Consider the following 23,262-nt stretch of genomic DNA (forward strand, 5'->3'; position numbering starts at 1 on the left):
TCCTAGTGAATACTGTTGACACTCGTGTTTACAGAAGCCAACACCACCTGTGGACTCTCCTCCTGTATAAAGCAATACAACCTCTTTACTTTTAAAAGTCCATCTTGTCATATTTTCCATTGTTTTCAACCTACAGATTTCTAACTGATACTCACAACATTCCAAAATGTTCCATGTATGCTGTTTTTATCTTTGCAACCAAATTGACCTTTATTCAATCAACATTTATTAAGCATCGTCTAACAGTAGCCAAGCACCATCTTATCCTCATAGGCCTTGAGGGCTTGGCTACTGGTCTGCCATCCCCCACGGAACAAAGCTACATTCATGCTAGCTGTTCATCAGAGCCAAGTAAGTACATGGTCATTTTGAGATTCACCCTGCAAGTTCATTTAATAGCAGTTGAATAGTGTATGCCTTCAGTTTCAAAGTTTGCTTTTCAAATCTGGCTAGTACACAACTGTTTTACCACCTCCGAATTTTCTAACTTTATAAAGTATCATAATATTAATATTTCCTACCTAAATGTGTATATTTCAATAACTGCTAGCATATGGTATTTTTTTGTTTTACTTTTAAGATAAGCATGATAGGCTCGGCGCCTATAGCTCAACCGGCTAAGGCGCCAGCCACGTACACCTTAAGGTGGTGGGTTCGAATCCCCAGCCCGGACCCGCCAAACAACAATGACAGCTGCAACCAAAAAATAGCCGGGCGTTGTGGCGGGCGCCTGTGGTCCCAGCTACTTGGGAGGCGGAGGCAGGAGACTCGCTTGAGCCCAGGAGTTGGAGGTTGCTGTGAGCTGTAATGCCACGGCACTCTGCCCAGGCGGACAGCTTGAGGCTCTGTCTCAAAAAAATAAAAATAAAAATAAAAATAAAATTTAAAAAAAAAGATAAGCATGATATGGTTTTGTTTTGTTTGTTTGTTGCAAGCATTGGATCTTAAATCTTTATATAATTCAGTTCAGCTTAACTTCAGGAAAGAAAGGAGAGAGGCAGAGATAGAGACAGAGATGGGGGTGGGGGGTGGGAGGGAGAACAAAAAGGGACAAAAGGAACCTATAAAGACCTCCAGAAACAGACAAAGAGAGATGAAAGATGAAAAGCTGAAGATAGGCTTACAAATGCTGGAAGTAATCTATGGCAACAACGAACATTTTAAAATGTACTGGTGACCTCCAAAAAGTTACAGCAAAAATACCTTTAGGTTTGCAATCCAACCCAGTGATGTACCTCACCTTTACTAATCTCGGCAACTGAAAACAAAATTATAGGGTAGGAGCAACCACATGGTTGTCACCCTTATTTGTAATTACTCCGGGGGTGGGACAGAGAAAAAACACCCCTGGCAGCTTTCTGAGAACTCATTCTCAGCCAAGAGCAGCCGGGGCTGACCTGCACGTCCTGCCCAATGAAAGGCAGACACAGAACAGAAAAGCCTCCTTCAGAAATGTGCTGGACACTGTCAGAGTCTGACTCATGGAAACGTTTCCCTCCTTCTCCAGCTATTTCACAAAGCAAACTTCAGCAAGTTGTACTGTAGACAGTGTAGGGTCAGGGAAGGAGCCGGGACTTTACCTTGAAGTGAACTCCAACTTTCAACCTAACAAGGCCATTTATTAGCTCTGTGACCTTGAGAAGAGCCCCCACCCATTTTCCCCATTTGTACCCTGGGGAAGATATCAACCCTCTCACAGATTCATTGGAAGATGAAATAAATGATGCTATGTTATTGTCCTCTGAGGGAGAGACAAGAAAGCTGGATGTCATTCTTTCTGGGTCATTTAAGTTCAAAATTAACTAAGCCTGTTTTTTTGTTTTTTGTTTTGTTTTGTTTGCAGTTTTTAGCCAGGGCTGGATTAGAACCTGCCACCTCTGGTATCTGGGGCCAGTGCCCTACTCCTTTGAGCCACAGACGCCACCCCAGTAAGCCATTTTTAAACTTGGTGTTAGAGAGAGGTTCCAAGGTTAGACAAATATTCCTATCCAGGGAATATTACATCCGGAATATTTTAAACATGATACTATTTACAACCTTTCTCTGGCTAGTCATTCCAAGAAATTTGGGGGAGGAGTGGGACTGAATTTAGTTGAGGGACCTTGCTGTGATATCAGGATAAGGAAAAGATGTAACATCACCTATCAAAGACCGACTCACACCCTCGCACCAGGTATACCAAAGGTAACTGTCCTTTAATTCTCACCAGCAATCCTAGGGAGCAGACACCATATATGCATTTGCAGAGGTAAAGAAAATGAGGTTCTGATAGATTATTTGCCAAAATTCACACACTTTTAAATTCTAAGAGTCAGGATGCGTATCTGAATCTTTTGTCATTTAACTCTAAAATCTAGGCCAATACAGTAAATGTTTCTATAGGAGTCAGACTATAAAATTGCTCTTATATTAGTCTTCCCAGGCTGTTTAAACAACAGAAATTTGTTTTCTCATGGCTCTGGGGCTAGAGCGTCCAGCATCAAGACACCAACCTTCAGTTTCTGGTGAGGGCTCCTTCCATGGCTTGCATCTGTCCGCCTTCCCGTCTTGTCCTCACGTGGTGGGGAGAAGGAGCGAGCACAAGCTCTCTGACGTCTCTTCCTCTAAGGATACTAATCCTATTATATCAGGACCCCAACTTATGACATTATGTAGCATTAATTAATTTGCTTTCCTGTTTTCTTTTCTGCCACACATTGGAAAAATAAGAGTTGTTTTGGCCCATCCATTAAATACACGACACTTACGAAAGCTGACAAGCAAAGAAAAAAAAATTCCATAGAGACTTTTTGCAATATCCAACAAAGCAAAAGGGGGGAGGCGGGGTGGAGGAAGAGTAATTGGTCGGACCACACCTATGGTGCATTTTATAAGGGTACACGTCAAATTTACTAAGTGTAGAGGATAAATGTCTTAACACAATAACTAAGAAAGTGTAGTGAAGGCTATGTTAACCAGTTTGTTGTATTTCAAATTGTATATAAACCCAGCACATTGTACCCCATAAATGCATTATTGTATACAGCTACGATTTAATTTTAAAAAGGCCTCAAATAATCTTCATGCCACCCATAAGCCACAGGTTGGACACCCCTCTCTCTTCATATACAGTGACATTCAATGAATTTGGGGGGACACAGTTCAGTCCAGAGTAAGTGTCTTGCATGAATTTCTATTGTATATGTTTTTTTTGGAACTCAGACTATATTCATTCTACCTCAGAGAGTTCCCTCCCTCTTCCCAATTCAGTCAGTTTCAAAATTCCAGAGATAATTCCTCAATATCCTTAACATTATTATATTTTCTTAGACCAATTTTGAGTACCAAAAAATATACTAATGATTCTCAGTTGGCAGCCTTCATCTTCTCAAATGCCTCCCCCAGACAGTCACAGCACGGACGGCTCAGCTCGGACTCTCTATCTTACACCATTCATTTGTCTAACCTAACCTATCCCTGTGGATTGGCAGTCACTGCCTCTCACAGTCGGGTCCCCGTTCATCCCCCAAGTTCATCCCCTCCTCCCTAAAGCCCTTTTCCTTCTCCTTTAAAACAGCTTCATTGGGTGCTTGCAAATCATCTGTTTACTTATTCACGTAATCATTTATTGAATAAGTATTGAATTTCACTTATGTGTCCCGCAGTGTGCTGGGCTTTGAACACCAGCAGTGAATAATGCTGACACCAATTCCACCCACACATTTGACCACGGGGACAGACATTAAGTATTCTCCCAGGAATTTCTTTCATGTGTATCAAAGAACCATTATTCTCCAAGTCCTGGTTTAAGGCACACCTCTGCTAATGTTGATTTGGAGGAAAATATTTGGAAAACACATATTTGATAAAGTCCTTATGTTCAAAAAATATAAAGCTAAACAACAAAGAAAAAAACAATCCTATTTTATTTTATTTTGCTTACTTTTCTTGAGACACTCTCACTCTATGTCCCAAGTAGAGTGCCCTGACATGACTCACAGCAACCTCAAACACTTGGACTCAAGCAATCCTCTTGCCTCAGCCTCCTGAGTAGCTGGGACTACAGGTGCCCACCACAACGCTCAGCTGTTTTTAGAGATGGGGTCTTGCTCTTACTCAGGCTGGTCTTGAACTCCTGAGCTCAGGCAATCCACCTGCCTCGGCCTCCTAGAGGACTAGGATTGAAAAAACCTGGTTTTAAAAATGAAGAAAAGATTTAAACAGACATTTCATCAAAGAATTCAAACAGGTGACAAATAAGCCTATGGAAAGATGCCACAAATAATTCCTTATTAGAAAAATGAAAACTGAAACTGCAATAAGATACAACTATATGCATAAAGATGGATAAAACTGGCAATATGAAATGTTGGAATGCACAGGACAAGGAGCAACAGAAAGGCTCAGGTGTTGTTGGTGGGACTACAAAACGGAGCAACCACTTTGTGGTTGGCAGTTTGGCGGCTTCTCAAAGAGTTACACACGCACTTACCATATTACCTGCCCATCTCAGCCCTAGGCACTGACCGGAGAGAAATGAAAGCATATGACCACGTAAAGACATGCACATGAATATTTATAGCAACTTGTTCACAATAGCTTAAACCTCCAAGTACCCAAATATCCATCATCTGCTGCTTGAATCCATTGTGCATCTGTGTGCTAGAATACTACTCATCAATAAAATAATCCAAACTACTGGCGGTGTGGTACAGTATGGATGAAATGCAAAAGCAGCATGCTAAGTGAAAAAAGAGCTAGAAATAAAAGACTAAAGGGTGCAGCGGCTCATGCCTGTAATCCTAGCATTCGGAGAGGACAAGGCCAGTGGACTGCCTGAGCTCAGGAGTTAGAGACCAGCCTAAGCAAGAGTGAGATCCCTATTAAAAGTAAGAAAACAACAACAACAAAAAAAAAACTAGCCAGGCATTGTGGTGGATACCTATAGTCCCAGATACTTGGAAGGCAAGAGAATCACTTGAGCCCAAGAGTTTGAGGCTGCTGCAAGCTATGACACCATGGCACTCTACCCAGAGTGGCAGAGTGAGACTTTGTTTCAAAAAAAAAAAAAATGATTACATATAATTCTATTTATTTTTCAAATTCTAGAAATGGCAAAATTATACTGATAAAACATGATTTTTCAGGAGCCAGAGTTCTGACTGGCATGTGGAAACATCTGGGGTGATACAACAGTTCTGTTTTATGTTATGGGTGGTGGCTACATAGCTATGTATTGAGATTATTTCTTTACGATTAAATCCAGAAGTAACAAAGCCCATTTTATTGAAGGTACATGAAGAACATAGAAGTAGGGAGACGTATCCTAAGACCTCCCCAAGTGAGAGTCTATGTATTGGTTTGGGGTGACGATCACCTCTGCTTTCCCAGTATTCCAGGTGATTGAGCCATGGTTCTAGCTCTGTTGTCTAGCATCTTCCTGTCTTCCTCAGAAACTGTGGGTATGTTTATCCTGACTTACAACCATGAGTTAATGAACCTCCAGGATGGACGGGTATCAGGTCCCGGTCCCTTTCATATCTATAACACCAGTCCCAAACTGGTGACCAGGAAAGGTGGCCATCACTGACTGCTCAGCTGAATCGGCTGTGTTGTTCAACTGTTACTTTGCATTTTGAAACCAAGGAAACTCTTGCAATAACTCCACAGACTTAAGGAATCGCAGCACTAAATTCCTGAAATGTTAGCCTTCTTCTTAGTAATTCTCTAAACATAGAATTTGGCTGAATGGCCTTCTGGAAAGGACCAAGTCAACAGAATTGGTAAAGCAAACCAAAGCCAGAGTTGAGGGAAGAGCTTTATGCTCTAATCCAGCAGTTCTCAACCTGTGGATCACGAACCCTTTGGACTGTATTAAAGGTTTGCAGCATTAGGAAGGTTGAGAACCACTGCTCTAATCGGATGATAGGAGAGAACATCATTTGCATGTTTATATAATAAACAACTAAAATTCAAATTAATATAGTTCTATTTTGATATTTTTAGGGAAAAGATGCCACTATGTAGACACACTACATCTTCTTTTCAAAGTGTCATTGATGTATCTCCATTGAGAAAATAACAGAGTTGTTTTATAAGCTGATTCATTTAACAGGGGCTCTTCAGGGAGCGGACTGTCTTATTTTTCATCATATCCTTAGAGCCTAGAATGACATGTAGTAGGCACTTAAAATGTTTGTCAAATAAATGAAGAATTGAAGGAACAGTTATGTCATCTGGCATATAACCTACCAATGAGAAGCCCAACAGTGTATGTGCTCAGCGCCGTCACTGAGAGGTGAGGAGCTGTGCTCGCTGCTGTTTATTCGTGCTGATCTCTAGCCATCTGTATTTGTAATTCCAGGTAGTGCATATGGAGGAGAGGCTGTAATGATGGAAGGAGACCGATAGCAAGAAGAAGGAAGAATAGGGGATGCACTATTGATTCCGAAGAGAATATAGAAACTCGTTTTTGTTAAATTTAAAACAGGTCTCTATATACCTATTTGATTTTGATACTGGAATCACATCCAATTTCTTCTCTGTAACATCTTCAGGAATAGGCTGAAAATCGTGCTAATGCTCATGTTGGCAGCTAGTACTTACAGAGCACTTAGCACAAGCAGGTTCCAGATCAAGGGAGGATCCATTGCCCTCAGAAGGCAAACCCCACCTAGCTTTTTTTTCCTTACCTACCTCCTTTTCCCAAAGTAATTAAATATTCTGTAAGAATAGAATCAAAACAGTGATCTTTCTTCAGAGACGACGTCATATTAGAAATTTAAAGCAACTTTCAATTCTAGGCAAATTATTAAGAGCCATATTCCCTTTGTAGCCACAATTTCTTAATCATACCTACAGCCATAGACTAGTTTTATTTTTTCCTGGGTTTTTTTTAGGGTTTTGTTTGTTTGTTTGTTTGTTTTGCAGTTTTTGGTCAGGGCCGGGTTTGAACCTATCACCTTCGGTATTTCGGGGGGCTGGCGCCCTACTCCTTTGAGCCACAGGTGCCACCCCCATAGACTAGTTGTCATTGCTTTCTGGTACTTCAGTGGATCCATATGGTTTTCTATGTTTCAGCCTGAGTGGATGGTGGCCGGCGGTGGTGCACAGCTCCTCGGGGCACTGTTCAGACCCTCGTTTATGTGGATGGTGCAGTAGGAAGTTGCGTGAGGTTCAGCCTGGGCAGCATTCAATATGGTGGCCCTGCACAACAGACGTGGATTCTCTGCTATGTTTTCCTCTTCAATCTGCAGGAAATTTTTGCTCCATTTTCTGATCTGGTATTAAAATTAACAATGATGCATACATTTTAATGAGAGAATCTTCTGCACCAGTTACTTGACTCTCATTAGCTCATTTAATACTTATAATAACACTAGAAGTAAAAAAAAAAAAAAAATGCTATTATTCTGGCTTTACAGAAAACCAGTACATAAGAAAGGTAAGCATACTTAACAACGCTTGGAGCAGAACTTGAGCATTTTTATTTCAGGCCCTCATAGGCTGATTTTAAGTAATCGGGCATTAGTTAATATGCTTCTGATAATTCTTACTCTCGATATTAATTTCTGTTTATACATTTTCTTGGGTTGCTTGAGACATTCACTTGGTGGCTGCATTGGTGGAGTTCCTGGGAGCAGCTTCCTTTCTTTGTACTTTATAAAAAAAAAAAAAAAAATCTCATCCCAAAGTGAGTGATGTTGATGAGGTTTCCAGGACGTTAGAGGCTGTTCTGCTGGAAAAGGTCATCAGAAGTCAAAACCAATAAAACTCAAGGAGGAAGTTTGGTATCTATGAACCCAGCCCTCTGCAATGATGTGAATTCATCAGGTCAAACCGGGACTTTGCTCAGCTCAAACAGACTCACCTCCAGACACCGGAAAATTCCTCTACCTGGCTTCTCCTTGATAGGACTTCCGGTCTGCCACAAACTGCCTCCCTTATTTATTTTGCAAATATTTCTATTCAAGTTACAAATATGACTAAGATAAAAACAGTTCCTCTCTCTGCTTTCCTAGGCATTCATCTGAAGGCAGGTGTTGTTCTTTTGCCCATTTCATGCTAAATTTAACTTATTAGCCTGCATTTATAAGAGGTGGAACCATCGTTTCTAGGGTAGTATTTTTCTTTTGTTTCTCTATAACTCTAGAGTTCAAGGATGTGGACATTGTCAAAATACTTGACCTAGAAAAATAGTCAAGGCAGTGCTCTTTCCTGCTGGCTGGATTGGGGTGATAAATTACACCAAACATTTTTCTTTTGCTCCTAGGACTTGGTGTTTCAGGTAGAAACTGGCTTCCTTCCCTTGCTACTGGCATTTGAAATTAAAAGAGGATAACATAGCTTTAGGCATATTAGTACTTCGTAAATGTATCTTCTAAACTACTTTATATAATCAAAGGCATGGAAGCATTTTGCTATGCCAAACAAATTAAAGTTAAGCAGAGCTGTACAATAACTGAAATTATAACTTGCAAATGCAGCAACACAACTTAGAAATTTTGTTCTGCCCAATCATGCACTCTGTATGGATTTTTTAATTGTATACAGAGTTTTTTCCTTCAAATGCCCAATCTAATTCTATAAAAATGCCTGAATAAATATACCATCAGTCTAAGTGTCTATGATTCAACACATAGTTAAAGTTTTTTTTTACACCAGGGTTAGGGTCTCAGCTGCCCAAGGGCTAAATCCTCTCCACTGGTCAAACTCCAACTCAGCCTGCAAGCATGTGGTGATTTGGAGTGCATAACTACTTCTGCACTCCTGTCTCCCAACTTCTGGGTTTCTTAAGGTCCCTTCTAGAGAGACCTGTACAATATGAGTTTCTACATTAAAGATTCCAGTGGTATAGGGAAAGCCCGCCTGGGAGGGAAGGGGACGCATTTTGGAGCTGGACAGCAAGGGTTCACACCTAGTCTCTGCTCCTTACACACTTTATAATCTTAAGAAAATTGCTTAATGTCCATGCCTCAGTTTCCCCATCTGTTATGAGCAGAATGATAAAGATCTCTAACTCATGGGGATTGAAAGGAGTTAATTCTTGAACCTGCATAGAAAAGTGCCTGGTACATGGAAAGTGTTTGTTAAAGGCTGAGTTTTAAAAGTATAAAAGAATTCTTTTTAGTTTTTTCTAGGTAAGGTCAAGGAAAACAGAAAAAGCGAAACTTCTCCCTGTAGAATTATTAACTGAACAGGTAACCCTCCTCAGTAACCTGCAAACACACTGTTATTCAAATAGTTCATCATTATGAAACACTAAGAGTATTTTGAAATGTCTTTTAAACACATAATGCACGGTCTTTTCACCATCAAATATATAATATTTGAAAAACTATTCTTTGCAATTAGCTAGAGGATTTTGGTATTATTTATGAAATTATTAGCTCTTTTCATGACCCAATTTTCATTTAGGCCTTAAATGCAGCATTAATTTGCAAATGTACTCTGATGCACTCCAGCTGGCAAATACCGTGTAGAAAGAAGCCATTTGCTTCAACAAACAAACAGAACAACACAAAATGGAAAGCCCCCTTCCTCTTAAATTCCCCCTCCTCTCCACTTCTTACATAGTCCAAATTCTTATCATTTTAGATTCCACCCAAATGAAAAGCATTTACTCTCAGACACTCTGCTACATGTTTTAAATACGTTATTTCAGTGAAACTTCACGGGAATCTTAGGACACGGTTATTATTATTTCTATTTTCCGAAGAGAGCACTGAAGCTCAGGGCAGTTACGTGACTAATTCTTGTAGCCATGCTCATCCCTGAAGCCTCCTGACTCTGCCTGCAGGGTCCTTCCACTGCACCTGCGGTTTTCTACCAAGGTGCTATGAGCACAGTGTGGTGCCCAGACCAAGCTGATCAGCACTGCCTGGGAACTCGTTAGGAATGCATGTTCTCAGGCCCTGCCCCAGATCTACTGAGTCAGAAACTCTGGGGACAGACAAGAGCTAGCCCTCGGGGGTCCTTACCAAGGCCCTCAGGCGGTTTGCACACACTGGAGTTTGAGGGCACTGACTTATGCTCACCTCTGCGGGGCCTCCGGACCTCAGCCTTTCTCCCCCTCACCTGCCACGGTCAGCCCACCAAGCTCCTCCCACGGAAATCTGTGCTATCACAGACCTCTCTGCTCCTGAAGCTGGAGTCAGTCTCACACCCTCCTTGGTGAAAGCCACACTGCGGTCAGGTCAGGGTCCCCAGCCTCCTACCCTCACCCACGTCTGTGCTATACCTTCCTGCCCTTCAGGTCTGTCACTCCCGCTCCTTACTGTGCCAGGAAATAGTCACAGTGACACCATCTCTGTGTCTTTGAATATCTTGCTCTTTCTGCTCTTCTATGTTCTCCTCAAATGAGCTCAGACCCTGCCCTGCCCCTTCCTTTGTGGCCCCCTTGAGTGCTTGCTGGGCACGTCTATTGAAGTGGGCACAGCTGTAGGACTGGGGCTCAGTCTACCTCTCTCTGCACCTCACCTCCTACCTCTCCCCCTCCGTCCTCTTGCTCCAGCCACACTGGCCCGCCTTCCCTTCCTTTTCTCTTTGCTAACTCTGCCCTGCTGTGGACTCTTTGAAAGCTTTTCCTCCTGCTTGGAGCATCCTTCTGCCAAATCTTCCCACAGCCTGTTCCTTCTCATTCAGATCTCAGTCCACAAGTCATTTCTGGGTGATGGTAGCCTTAAGTCACCATCTTTTTAAATTTTTTTAAAATTTTTTTTGTAATTTTTATTGCCCTCAGTAGAGTGCTGTGGCATCACAGCTCACAGCAACCTCTAGCTCTTGAGCTTAGGTGATTCTCTTGCCTCAGCCTACCGAGTAGCTGGGACCATAGATGCTCGCCATAATGCTATTTTTTTTGTTGCATTTTGGCCGGGGCCAGGTTTGAACCCACCACCCTTGGTATATGGGGCCAGTGCCCTACTCACTCAGCCACAGGCGCTGCCCACCTAAGCACCATCTTTCTCAGTGCTCTATTTTATTTTCTTTATAGCACTTATCACAACCTGCACTTATCATATGGACGTGTTTACCTCTGTGGCATGTCTTTCTACAGCCAGAAGTGAGTAGTCTGAGGGCAGGCACTACGGTTCTCTTCATTCTTTGCTTACATCCCAGGGCCTACAATAGGGCCTGGTAGTGGGTGCGAAATATCCACGTGGGATTGAGGGAATCATTAAGAATCTTCATCACACCATCTGACCGTTACTTTACGCCTGCTTTGCAGGATGCGCTGTTTCTATGTTCAATATCCTCCTTCCTCTGTTCATCTAGATCAGCAATTCTCAACCTGTGGGTCGAGACCCACTGGAACGATATTAAAGGACCACAGCATTAGGAAGGTTGAGAACCACGGATCTAGATCCTGAGCTCCTGAGTAAAGTCTGCCTGCCTTCCAGTCTAACCATGGGTTTTCACATCTTCCCTCCTCCAGCCACCATACTGTACATCGTTGTGTGCGGTTGGCATTTCTCTAATAATTGTCAGTCAAATGATATTTGGAGTGCTGTACAGACGTTCTCATGAGGAGTCCAGTAACAACGAATCCCTGTAGAAAATAAAAAATGCATTTCATAAAGCAACTAATTCCCTCATAATTTAACTTTGGGAGGATAATCTTGTTTCCTTACACTGAGTATATAAAAATTTCACTTGTAAATTGGATAATACTGATACCACTAATTTTTAATGCCTCTTTTACTTGGTGCCCAGAATCAAACTAGGCAAATTACATAAATTATCATGAGGCTGTTTAATCTTCATCAAACCCTTTGAGGTCAGCTTTGTTATCACCTCTTTTTGAGGTGAAGAAACCAGGGATCACGTAGGTAGAAAACTCACTTGCTCAAGATCTCACAACTAATAATATTGGAGCTGAGACTGGAATCCCACATCTGCCTTAGGCTCCCATCTATTCTATTCATTTTGCAATACATCTCACATTCTACTTACCCCTGTGACAAAAAAGAAATATTTTAATTAAGTAAAAAACTAGCAAAAGAATAGTCAAGGAAAAAACAAAAATCAGAAACCTAGCCTTATGTTGGCAGCATTAAGCATTGATTTAACCAGTTCTGAAATGGCAATAGACAGTTCAAAATAACATCAATCTGTTTTCTTTTGAGACAGAGTCTCACTCTGTCACCCTAGATAGAGTGCCATGGTGCCATAGCTCACAGCAACCTCAAACTCTTGGGCTCAAATGATCCTTCTGCCGCAGCCTCCTGAGTGGCTGGGACTACAGGCACCAACCATAATGCCCAGCTAGTTTTTCTATTTTGAGTAGAGATGGGATCTCGTTCTTGCCCAGTTCAAGTAATCCACCCACAACTGGTCTACAACTCATTTCAAATAATCCACCCACCTCAGTCTCCTGGAGTGCTAGGATTACAGGTATGAGCCACTGCACCTGGGGACATCAGTGATTTTAAGAATAATTTGGAATCTTCTTATTGTTATAGTTCTAGCAGCTTATACTCCATATCATGCAAACAATCTTATTTGAAGAAAATGCCAAAATGAAGATTCTGAAGTCAAATCTTTGCAAACAATAGTAAAAGCTCGCATTTATTTACTGCTGCCGAGTGCTTTCCTCCTGTATTTTTACGTATGCTGTCTTGATCCTTGGGACTTCAGCTGAAGGAAGATAAGGATGGAGCAATGGACTGAGGGGTGAGAGCGGGGAGCAGGGGTCACGCTGAGAGTCGCCCCTGGAGAGCTGCCGAGGACGGTGGCAATGCCAGACTACAGAGCCCACTCTGTTCTTTTGCCTTTTGATGTTCTTTCTACATTGAGACACAAAACTGGTCCTCCTGACAGGTGCTTGGGGGAACTTTGGAGACCCCTATACTTCATTTGGAGCAGTGTGGGCCATTCCCACACCCTCTGACAGATTGAGGATAAGCCACTGAGTGCTCATCCCTTCTCTCTCCAGCTCATCTCAGGAACTCAAGCTATTGTTTCTTGGCCTCATTTTAGACACCGTCACAGCTTGTGTGACAAAAACATCCAGAATCTGACACTGACTCACCCCACTCACCTCGTGTCTGGTGGACTGATCTGAAACCTTCTTCCTCGCTCCGTACCCTACAGCTTTCCTAGTGGCCAGTGCCTCTCGCTCAGCACACTCTGTACCTCCATATCTGAAAGGCTCTGTCCAGCCTTTGCCCCCCACGGAATTCCAGAGTCCCCCTCTGCCGTGTTGAGCATTCTCAGTTACAGCAGCCGCCTCTTCTAGTCACTTGGCTGTCATCTGACTGAACAAGAACATCCCTCTGTCTGTGGAATTACGGCTGGTAGATAGTCAGTGACACATTAAAAAATCCAATCACAACACAGACTTATAAAAAAGATATGTCACAGATCAAACTTTTTAACTTAAAACATGTAAAAACAGATCCCGAAGTTGTCAATCTTTTGATATAAGGCCAAGACTTGCTCTGTGCACATGGGCCTGCCAATCCACGCTCTGCGTCCCCATTCTGCATAAATCACATCCATTAAGTGGCATCTATGATTTTCAGTTTCTACAAAGTGGAGCAAGAACTTAAAGACTTGCAGAGCAATCTCAAAAGAGAATCCATCTAAATTTTAATGATCTTTCCCAATCTTATACGTTTGTCTAACTCACACCTAATTTAACAGCAATTACTTTTTAGCAAATCGCTTTCATCAAATCTTTCCAAAGCATTCAACTTAGTTTTCATAGACACAACATCTTGCTTTCTTCTAACACTACTATTTCCCCAGTTTACATGATGTTTAATGAAACTTAGCAATTACAGTAACAGATGCAACTGGTTTAAATAGAAATGGGGACAAATACACCTGGTTGTTGGAGAGCATCCAGCTCACTGCAAGGAAGGGGAAGTCTGTGGGTATCCTGGTGCGCCACACGCTACCAGGGAGGACTCTGTTCACTGCGGATATCAGAAGGCCCAGAATAGAGGGTACCAGTTTAGTATTATGTGTCCATCAGACCCGTGAAGGCTGGTTACCAGAAGCAGGCAGCTAGGGAAAGCTTTATCTCTTTCTGTTCTAGAATCAGAAAATATCAACGACGGTAAGAAGTTTCACACAGTGTGTGTCTTGCAAATTTTCATCAACAACCTTCTTAGCACAGCCCACAGCAAGTTCTTTTTTAACTTCCTCAAGTATACTCTCAGAGACGGGGAACTCGGGAGCCAACAATACAGCTTATTTCATAGCTGGACAATTGCAGGAGTTAAAACATTCTCTTGAATAGTGAGTCAAGGTGTTTTTCCGTCGTCACATCTCAAAATGCAGCGTCCTCGTTTTGATCAAGTATTCCTTACACGGGGCGGCTGCCACACCTTTCTCCTCCTTCCCTGTCTCCTCGGCACACAGTCTAGTCGGAGGTTATTCATTTCCCACTGAAAGTACCTGGCTTGCCCAGAGGTTAAACCATTCGGTTCAAGACTAATCAAGGGAGCAGAAGGCAGAAAACTCCCAGGACACTCTGCTTCCATTCCTATGCCTGCTTATTGCATATAATTTCTTGTTAAAACATAATCGCAGCAGACTTTGGGCTCAGATTTAGCTTATGTTGAGCTCAAACTTCCAAATCTTTACCTGAATTGCAATGGAATCAATTATTTTCTCTCTTGGCTTCTCCTATTTCTTTTCTACTGCTGAATTTTTGGCCAAAAGTTTACATTTACATCAGTTCCTCTGAGGCTGACCCGTGTAGGGCTTCTCTGTTACCGCTGCTATGATGACAGTAACAGCTGATGTCCATGGAGGGGTCACTATGTGCCGGGCACTGTTCTCAGCATTGCCCATGTATCATTTAATCCTTATAACAATTTCCTGAGGTAAGAACTGTCACAAGGCAAAATTACAACACATTTTATGTAAAGATTGGAGTTGGCTCTTATTTTTGTGATTCTAGAACCAGGCAGTGCTTCATTCTGTAAAATAAAAATGAGTATTTCAATGATCTGAGCAGAGGAAGTTGACTTTACAGGCAGAAACGGGCTCAAGAAAACAGAAACAGAACAAAAAGTGGATCGGTCCTTCCAGAGTTATGTCTTGTGTAAAGGTTAAAACAGAGGAGACTTCCTTATCATGACACCTACAACTGGCCTGTTTAGAGATCTGACTATTCTCTCTCTCTCTCTCTCTCTCTCTTTCTTTCTCTCCATTTCTTGTGTCGTCAGATAAACAACCTAGTTCCCACTTGGTGCCATGGAACTTTAGCTTAACTTCATTTTGGTTCAGTCTGTTGGGGTGCAGAAACTCAGAATAAACCAATGGCCTTTTAGAAGTTTTAGTTAACGATACTATTTAACATACCCAAACAGCGTTCCAGTCTATTTTCCAGGGCCTCTAAGATAGCAAGCGGTAGACCTGGGATACACACCCAGGTAAGGTGGTTCCAAGGATGGAGTGCTTAACCGCCACACTATATCATATCTTGATATGTGATTGACATTGATATGATGTGATTGATTGATTGATTGATTGATTGATATCTTGATTGTCACTTCAAATAGGCCTTTATGGATTATTGAATGAAAACAACCATCAAATACTTTTTATTTCTTTAGTCAATACACTAATAAATGTTTTTCAAACATGCCTTTCGGCTCCTTCTATCTCCTCTGTTCTCTGGTTTTTTCCCAGGGTGAGATGACATACGTGAGCTCCATGACAAGGTACGTCCATGATGAACTGTGTCTACATTAGGAAGGGGCCTCATCAAATGCAAAGGTGATGTGCTGTGGGGTCAAGGAGACACGTGTTCTCGCCACAGTCCTCCGTAAGCTGTATGACCTCAGATCTTTACCTTGCTGATGTCAGCTCCTTTTATTTGTAAAATAGAGAAAATTATTTCAATCTGATAGGACATTGGTGAGAATTACATGCAGTCACTTTGGTACAACCTTTAACTAGAAGCAAGCACTATGATTGAGGCTCCTGCCCTCCCCTCCTCTCCATCCTGACAACAAAAGACAATCCCTGAATGCAAATATTCTCCCAGAGACCTGAGAGGTGTGGAGGAATGCGCTTTACTCTCTTGGAGAGAGAAGCTTTGAGCTGTGACAAGGTGATGCTGCAGGCCATTCTCTGGAGGAAAGAGAAGGTCCTGGCCACTGCTCTGAGGGGGAGGACAGGACTGAGTGACACAGCCTGGGCAGCTGGGCCCTCTAGCGTGGGTGAGTTCCTCTTCCAAAGTCAGCCTGCCGGTGAGCAGGAGAGAAAGGAACACTTGTGTACAACTCAAAGGAATAATTAATCATCTTGGCAATTACTTCAGTCTTAAATCAGCTTCCTACTGAGCACCCTGACACTGCCTCTCTTAATTTCCGGGGACCAGCAGTTCCACTTTCCTTCTTCAGGCGGCCACCAACCAGGGAAGCAAATTAAGGATATCTTCCCATCGCCCATTTGAGCAGCTTTTATTCAAAGAAAATGACAATATTAATAGGTAACTGATTTTTCACTAATGACAAAAGACTCCTACCAAGAACCTAGTTTGTATCGGATAATGTAATTCAAATTTTTCTTTCTTTTACTTTGTTTTATTTTTATTGGGGGGAGGAGGTGTTATTTATTTATTTTTGATGTATTTCTCACCTAGAAATGCTCAAAGTATATTTCTGCCCTTTTCCTTTTGTATAATAATTGGATATAAGTATAACAAGCAAGTAACATCCTCAGTTATATAAATACTTCAGTTGGATAATGTGGAAGACCTTGGAAGCTTAGGTTTCTAAGGACTGGGCAAAATAAGTATTAGAAATTTACATACAGCCCTATAATTTTGAATTCATCCATTTCGTCCTCAAGCCGTATGGCCTGAGTCCAGGAAGAGTAAGTGGTGGGCGTCTTAGTCTTCTGCTCCCTCCCAAATTCTTCTCTTTCCAGATGGTTTATGTGGATCTTCCACATTTATTCGTGGACTTGAAGACAGAGTTGGCTTGTACTGTTCCCAGGCATAATTTTACTTCTTGGACACTGCCTAGTGTTCCTTCCTTGCGTCCCAGACCACTCAGGTCGGCACCAGCCTCCATTTTTCATCTTAGCATTTGCCTACAGCTGGGGTATACCTTTGGCCTTCCTGAAGTAGCTGCTGCTGTACTTTGTTCTTTGTTTGGTTTTGTATATTTCTTTGAAATATTTCTGTTGTTTTTTTTCTTAGATTAATTAACTAACAAATATCTTATGTGGAGGATTCTTTATTAGTCTGTTCTTTTATATCTGTTTTGCTCCAGCTTCAATATTTTTCTCTCTTTTCACTTACATTGCAAAAGGAGGAAAGATCAGGATTTAGGTGAGAATCAGCAGGCTTCACCCTCTGTGTTCTTTTAAAATCAGTAAAGAAGTTTTTCGATTGTGTTTTGAAAATGTGACAAGAGCGTCAGTATTCTGGCAAAATCTGCCAAAACATTCATAGTAGCTGACCCATTGCTAGGACTGTCAGCACAGGCTTGAGTCAGTGGTAGATGCTTGGGCAGGCCTGCTTGTGTTCTTCTTACACATAAGATACTGCTGTGCAGGTATTTTGTGTTTGACATTTTTTGAGGCACCTTTGTCATTACAATTTTCTCTTGTTTTCATGCCCAAAGTCAACATATGTCTACATAAGGAGAAGGAAAAAAATGATTGACCTACAGCTAGAAGTCCCGAGTTCCAACCTTGGTGCCATGATAGTGAGTGAGAAACTTGACCTACCTCAGCTTTGACATCATGTATACAACGAGTTTACTCATGGTTTCTCAGGCTGCATTCAGCTCTGACAGTCTACTCTTCCTGAGGTCATTTATCCAAGGGCTGGCAGGGTCTGCCTTAGAACTCTAAGCAGCCACTGACGCCACACCAGGCCATTTTAACATCTAAGGTGAATCCTATCAGCATCACAAGTGCAGGGGATGAAGGTATTTAAGGATGAAGGGCACTGGAAGGTGCCAGGGCAAAGGGTGGAGGGAAGAGCAAATGGGAAAAGGGCAGGGAAATGGATTGTAGCCCAGTAACCATGAGATGAGGTTATAAACGCTAATTATAATACTATGGGAACTCAGAGAAAGAATTTATTCTGCCTGGGAGTGAGGGAGCTGGAAACAGAAAGAGCTAAAGAGGGGAGGGCATAGTTGAGCAGGATCCTGTTGCTAGATAAAAAGGAAAATGAGAGTGGGGGTGGTGCCTGTGGCTCAGTGAGTAGGGCGCTGGCCCCATATACCAAGGGTGGTGGATTCAAACCTGGCCCTGGCCAAACTGCAACAAAAAAATAGCTGGGCATTGTGGCGGGCACCTGTAGTCCCAGTTACTCAGGAGGCTGAGGCAAGAGAATTGCCTAAGCCCAGGAGTTGGAGGTTGCTGTGAGCTGTGTGATGCCATGGCACTCTACCAAGGGCGACAAAGGGAGACTCTCTCTCTAAAAAAAAAAAGAAAAGAAAAGGAGAGTAGATATAAAATAATGAGATGTTTGATAAAAACACGAACAATATCTATAAACTTTTTCTTTTATGTCTTGGTTCCCATGAAGGAAAAAAGTCATCTATGGGTGGCGCCTGTGGCTCAAAGGAGTAGGGTGCTGGCCCCATATACCAGAGGTGGTGGGTTCAAACCTGGCCCTGGCCAAAACTGCAAAAAATAAATAAATAAATAAAGTCATCTGAGATAAGAGAAAATAATGCAACAGACTTATGCACAGAGAAACAAAAATCAGAAGCACCACTCTCTATTCCTAATCTCCTACGTGATCTATATTTACCAGAACGCATATCCATGGTACCGCCCCTGGGGAACTGTAAGACTCTACGTCATCTAAGAAAAGATCAGTCTAGCTCAGTTAGCCATAGTTCCTGAGTCAAGAAAGTGGATGTCTTCATTTACGAAAAGAAATGAATAATAATGACAATGGAAAAAAATGGGAGTCTTCCAGGGTAATCAATTAACAAAAGCAACAAATTCCAGTTTACCTGGAAAGCCTCTTTTCCTGAAAGTGCTGGCACTTTTTCTGTATACAAGGTGTTCTAGTCACTTTGGGCTATTGCAAAATACCATAGACTGGGGGTTTAAACAACAGACATTTATTTCTCCCAGTTGTGGAGGCTGGAAGTCCAGGATGTGACGGAACCTGCTTCCTGGTCTGCAGACGGCCATCTTCTCCTTGTACCCTGGATCCTTTTCATAAAGGCATGAATCCCTCTCCTGAGAGCTCCACCCTCCTGACTTAACTTTTCTCCCAAAGTCCACCTGCTATCACACTGGGGTCAGGATTTCAACACATGAATTTTGAGGTGATACAAATATTTAGTCTATTACATATGTAGTAGAAGGGTACAAAATGATTCCTAGTAAAGCGATGCACACTTGTAAAAGTGTCTACTTAATTACATGTAAAGTTTGAGGTGGATTTTACTACTATTTTCTACCTGAAGTGAAAAACTCTTGTACTAAATGCCTTTAATCAAAAATTTTCCCCTGAAATCATGTTATTTAGTAAAAGAAATAAAACCTGGAGGTGCAGTGGAAGATCCGGATGGGGTGCTGGCTGGGCCTAGCGCTGAGTTAGGCCCAAGGGCATAAATCCCTTGCAAGAGCTGGAGAGGGGGAGGAGTGCGAGAAAGCAAAGGCTGAGTTTATGAAGACCACAGAAGGGGAACATCCCAATTCCAGCACTGAGTCCCACTGGGAACAGGACCGGCTGCTGAGAACTCTGGCTCTGTCATTGGCCTACCTGAACTCAAATCCCATGGCCGCTCAGACTAGCCTACGCCTTCATGTAATTATACTGATCTTCATAAAGCTCGGCTTCCTCATATATAAAAGGACAAAAATAATAGCATCTAACTCACAAGTTTTTAAGAAAGATTCCATAAGATGAAACATGTAACCTTTTAGCTGTGTCAGCGCACAGTGAGTGTGTAATAAGCGTTAGTGGTTATCATTGATCGGTGGCACAAAACATCTGGGTTTAAAGCCAGATTAACCTGGAAAGGAAGAGCCAATTGGAGTAAAGGTAGGAATGTGCTAGGGAAAAATCAGCAATTGCGTCCAACAGTGTGGAAATGTCCAACACGGCCAGCTCCCTTGCTGCAATAGTAACGAAAGCTAGCATGGTACAGCCTCTGCTGTGGGCCATGCTCTATCCTGAGCCCTGTATGTACATTAATCCACGTAATCCTCACAGCCACCTTAGGTACCAAGTGGCAATGTCGTCATTCATTAAACTGCAGTTAAAATCTGTTCATACAGTGAGATGGCTCCTGTGAAAATATGGCTCAGCTATTTATGACCTTTTGGACACTAATTTTTAATTCCTATACCTGGAAGGGAAAACATCATGTAGGGATGAAGACCGAAGAAGTCAACTTGAAGTTCACTTGAACCACTTGATGTTAAAGAAAATATGAGAACAACATCTCCCCGATAAACAGCCTTAAACAGAGAGGCAATGAGGCTTCTGACTTAGCAGATGAACTGGACCAAAGAGAGAGATCCAGGCAGAATCTGGGGTTCACATCCAGTTTTGTTCCTAGGCCCCATAACGCTTGCCAGCCTGGGCATTTTATTTCATCTGACGTAGCTGCCAGAGATGCCCAGGAATCAATGCCAAGGCAAAGAGAAAGCTTTTAAAAGAGATTTATTGAAATTCCGTCACCAGGTCCTATAAACAATTCCGTCTCCTTCCTGTATCCTGTGATAAATTGTAATCTATATTTTACGTACTGTACAAATATCATTATTCTTTTGTATAATATTCTCAACATCTTCACTTGATTGCTTTTAAATACCTTCCAGCTTATTATTCTGTCTTATCTATTTTTTGTTTTCACTTGTTTGGTTTAATGGAACCCTCCCCTTTCAGGAATCAGATGACCTCTTTAGCCTTTGAGTCACCTCCTTTTAACACCCGATGGCTGATAGCGCAATAAAATTCCTTTTCCAATAAGAGAAGAATGTGAAGTGGTTCTAGGTCATTTTAAAAGTTCTCATAAAAATCAAGAAAATAATAACAAAAAACATCTGCAGGATAATGGTGACATATTTGACTTAAAGGTTATGTGTTTTCTTTAAGTCAGTTTTGCAAGTAACCCCATTGTCATAATTTTATGACATGACACACTTTGGGGATAGTAAGAATAATAATAATGATATTTTTGCAGATATGGACAGGGGTACCTCTATGGCAGAAAATAAAACAGTTCAATTGTTTCCGTTTACCTAGACTCAAATTTTATATTTTAACTCTTTTCCCCTGTCTTTCCAATGCATCATTTTCCTGGTCCACAATATGCTAAAGTGCCGGCCTCCAATTAAATGACAATTAGGATGTATCTTTTATCACACTAAGATATCTGGATGAAAAACAAATAATCTCAACATATTATCTAAGGTAGTGATTTTCAACCAGTGTGCCAAGCATTTGGGTATGCCATGAGAGGATCTTAGGTGTGCCAGGACAACTTTGAAAGATCATTAATGAAATTATTTTTAAAAAACATTCAAAGCACAGTAAGTATATTCTTTTTTCTTTAACTATTGTTTTTAATCAACATAATTTCAGTGTGCCTTGACATTAAAAAAGGTTGAGCAACACTGGTCTAAAGGGCTGCAAAACAGAGAAATAGCTGGAAACAACCCTGATGTTTGGTGTCAGAAAAAAACAAAACAACCAGTTCATGATTCAACTGTTCGCTTTTCAAGAGATATTCAGGCATTGCGGGGACCCTCCTTGAGTCATCTTTTCCTCTAGTGGGCCTGTGATTTCAGCTATCAGTTATTTTATAGGTCTGGGAAGGGAAGTTTGCAAAGCCAGAGCTCCCTTTGAATGGGTGGGCAAACCTCAGAAGTTCAGGTCCAGCAGGCCTCATCCGAGACCCCCCTGAGAACTGTGACCATTGCACAGTGACGGAAAGCTCACGCACTAGCTGTTATTTACTTTGCTCCCTTCCCATCACAGACGCACACTCACACTCACACTCTTGCATATACACCCACGCCATCGCACTTACTTTCTACCTAACTCTTTCTAACTGGTTTCAGGGGTGCATTGCAGTGGCAACTGCTTAGAGAAGGCTGAGCCAGGTCCCAAGGGAGACCACCACCTGCCACCGTGGGTTGGGTGATCCCCATCCACTTATACTTATGCACTGAAGGATCCAGAAGCAGATAAAATGGCTTCTGTAGTCCCACAGGAGATACCCACTTAAGAGGATCAAAGAACGATCTCTGCACACTGACTTCTGCACCAGGCCCTTGCCCAGGCAGGCAGTGGTGCCCTCCTCAGGGTACCACTCACCCTACCTACCTGGTTCATCTTCACGTCCCCTAAATGCTCACTCTCAGTGGGCCCATGAAGCTTCCTTGAAGTCTGTCGCTGTGTCAGTAGGTCATCTCTGCTTGCTCCTAACTCTCTGGTCGGACCCCTGTATCCTTTTGAAATTCACTATTGCCTCTTCTGGACTGGTGACCAAGGCTTGTGTCATATCATCTCTTTAGTCACAAAAACCTACCCAAAGCTTGACACTTGTCAGTCTCTATGGTCCCTAACCGAGTGCTTCTCTATCCTCAAGCTGATGGACTTCCTTCATGGGAAGACAAACGCTGTGTGTGAGTGTTTCGGCATACTCCAGACACTCCAGCACGGGAGCCTTGCTTCTCAGAGGTAAGTAAGAGGGCACCTCAAACAACCGGATGAAGGGTCTAGAAGTAGGGGCAGGAGACAGTGGGCACCCTAGTTGCCAGTCTTCCTTATGGAGTAGGATAAGCTCTGGCCAAATCCTAGATCTACAGCTCCCCTTTGGAATCTGGAAGGAAGGGTTTTAACAATGTCTTTTATTCACTCATTCGACACATAATCTGAGGGCCCGCCACGTGCTAGGCACCAGGCCAGGTACAGAGAGAAAAATGATGAGCAAAGCAGAAAGAAAGTTTCACTCTTTAATTTGCAATAAAGTTCAAAAAACAAATGCAAACTGTTATGGCAAGCTTTGCACAGAAAAGGTGAGAGGAGAAGGGAACATGCTTTGGCCTGAAGACAGGTGTTCAAGTGCAGGCTGAAGGCGGGGAGGAACTCACTGGGGAAAGCGTCACCTGCTATTCTGCTGCAGGAGAAAGGGAGGGCCACAGGGAAAGGTTTTATGTGACCATGCCAAGAGGGGCTGGGAGAATGAGTGACAACCTCATTGACCACTCTGAACCTCTTCTTTAGAAGAAGGAAACACACAATGAGGAATACTGGTTTTAAAATACCTTAGGACAAAACTGGTCATATGGGAGGCGCCCTAGACATATTATATTGATTAGCAATCT

The sequence above is a fragment of the Otolemur garnettii genome, unplaced genomic scaffold, assembly GCF_000181295.1.
Source record: "Otolemur garnettii isolate 467f Iridium unplaced genomic scaffold, OtoGar3 scaffold00029, whole genome shotgun sequence".
Taxonomy (NCBI): domain Eukaryota; kingdom Metazoa; phylum Chordata; class Mammalia; order Primates; family Galagidae; genus Otolemur; species Otolemur garnettii.